This window comes from Etheostoma spectabile, unplaced genomic scaffold, assembly GCF_008692095.1.
Source record: "Etheostoma spectabile isolate EspeVRDwgs_2016 unplaced genomic scaffold, UIUC_Espe_1.0 scaffold00001794, whole genome shotgun sequence".
NCBI classification, from domain to species: Eukaryota; Metazoa; Chordata; class Actinopteri; order Perciformes; family Percidae; genus Etheostoma; species Etheostoma spectabile.
Genome location: NW_022602812.1, coordinates 9895 through 12295, shown reverse-complemented (window position 1 = coordinate 12295; position 2401 = coordinate 9895). Strand labels below are relative to the sequence as shown.

The window sequence follows — 2401 nt, the reverse complement described above, 5'->3', positions numbered from 1 at the left end:
CATTTATGTTACAAAATTTATGTTTTTTCAGGTTGTATCTCGCAGTCCCAACGGAAGACAGCCAAGGGGAAACTAATGTACAGACGTCTGTTCCCAAAGACCGAATGGGGAGGTTACACCGTCAAAGAAGTGAAGACAGAGCCAACAATTTGTAAGTTTAAATATTTTTTTTATTACAAACAAAAATAAAAAATTGCATTGTATAGGCACTAAAAATAACTTTTCACACACTACAAACAACAAATCCAAATGTGCAATGGTATAGGTGCTAAAAATGACTTTTTACACATGCGACTGGTGTTCGAGGAGATCATCCATGACCACCTTCCTTATCTGGAAGCAGTCCGGCAGATTCCTGTGCCCCAGGACCTGTGTGCTCAGCTCGACAGGCACCCAACCCGACATACTGCCCTGAAGCATCCAGAAACTCACTCCGTATACGCAGCACGACACAAGAGGGGATCACGGCACGGACACTTTTACCAAGAAAACCCCAGCACCAGCTCACAAAAGTCCTGTAGGCCCCGGGTCTGTATGGCCTGCAAAGAGAACAGGGTGTAGTGGACAATCACATTCTTTATCTTTTAGATTTCAGAGTAATGATTGTTTTGAAACTAAATAAAGTTTTTCATTTTGTTGTCTTGATAATACTGTGTTTTTGTAATAATGCTGAACCAATAATCAATGGGTATTGTTATAAACATTTTATTTATATACTTGAACTGCTAACAGTGGTATCAAATTGGCCTCACCTTTCCATCCCTCTGATTCTCAACTGGCCATGGTCAACTCTGTAAATATTCATTGCATTTCGCAAAGAATATATATTGAGGCACACCGGATGAAGGCCAGGATGGTGAGTCATACAGGTTATCTCCTTAGGAACCTGGGTCATTCTTCTCATGACCTGTAAAAACAAACAATGAGCTTGTTGTTATTTCATAATTTTGAATGAGCAGATAGCATAAAGTAGCTTGAGTTAATGTACTTAGTATTAGTTACCTGAGGTATTTATAGACAACATATATTTTCTCTCTCCTGAGGCATATGTGCATAGTTTCCACAAGAACGCCTGCCAAGGTAAGATGGATGCACCGTAGTTGTAATTTTACATATTACTACATGTGAAGAAGGTAATAATCTCAAAGTCAGATGATCTAATCAGCAGGATAGTAGTTCCAAGATAACATTTGACCTACTGACACAGGCGAGAGTAGTAATTATACTTTAGATGTAGCATACAAACTGAACAGAAATAGTAGTCTCCTGTCCAGCTAAATGGACGTCCTGTTGTAAGATAACATATTACTACTACGTGGTAAATACTGTACGTAACTCATAATCACAATCAAAGAGACTTTCGTTCTGAGCAGCTCCATGAACTGGCCACTAACTTTTCAGCCAACTGGACATCTTGACTGAAACTGCGAGGGTACAAGTTGTAAAATATTTGTCTGTGTGCAAATTAACTTATGTTGCTTACAATACTAAAAACAAGCCTAATACAAAGTTATTCTTAGGCTGCAACACTGAAGTGTGAGTATTACACTAGTATAAAAATGACAACTATGTTGGGCTATGTGTTGAAAATGCTAAATGACCAAACTTACCAGTCTGAAGGAGTCATTTCCAATCTCCTGGCAGGTTGCTCCTCTACATCAGATCCTTCCTCTGATTCAGGCTCAAACAGATACCGTTCAACAGCTAAAGTCTCCATCTTCTTCTTCTGTTGCTCTGTCAGCCGCAGCAAAGCTTGTTGCACACCAACCAATCAGCGCGCCGCCCATTTAAATATTCATGAGCAGATCATATAAGGCAGAACACCTCTCGTTTCAAGCCAGGTCAATTTAGCAGGGTGGTATGAGGCCAAAAGAACAGCAAAAGCAACATTTTCAGCCCAACAAATGTTACATAACCTATCAGGAGACCTTAAGGAACAGCGTGATATACTCTATTCAACCATTCTATCACCCCTTTAAAGCCACATGTGAGATATCATGAGCACTTTTACTAAAACAGAGCAAAGACAGGGTTTCTTTCCCTGTTTTTGAAAATATACAACACATGTAAATTAAAAATTAAAAATCCAAATTCCAAATTAAATAGCCTATATTCAATAAAAAAGCCTATGTTAGAAAGCTCTTTCAGTTCTTTTCAACAACATTAACCAACTGATTGAAAGAGGGAGAAAGGACCAATAGACAGAGGGAGAGAGAGATGGACTGAAGTTTATGAGTCACATCTCTTGCCTGGGTCCAGCAGGCGCCATCTCACAGACTATTACTCATAGAACTGAAGTTAGTTGCATCCAGTAACTATTGTTCCATGATTTTCTATGACTTTTTATGAATATTTTGATATATTATAATTTGACTTTTTATGAATATTTTGACATACTATA

At 38.4% G+C, this 2401-nt stretch overlaps 1 long non-coding RNA gene across 1 annotated transcript; it reads right to left on the bottom strand.

Moving 5' to 3' along the window:
* Nucleotides 1-751: 751 nt before the first annotated feature.
* Nucleotides 752-1717, bottom strand: LOC116675330 (uncharacterized). Its single transcript, XR_004328381.1, has 3 exons — nt 1611-1717; nt 1003-1072; nt 752-907 (listed from the first exon to the last, which is right to left on the bottom strand). It is a non-coding gene; the product is annotated as an uncharacterized LOC116675330 (long non-coding RNA).
* Nucleotides 1718-2401: the final 684 nt, after the last annotated feature.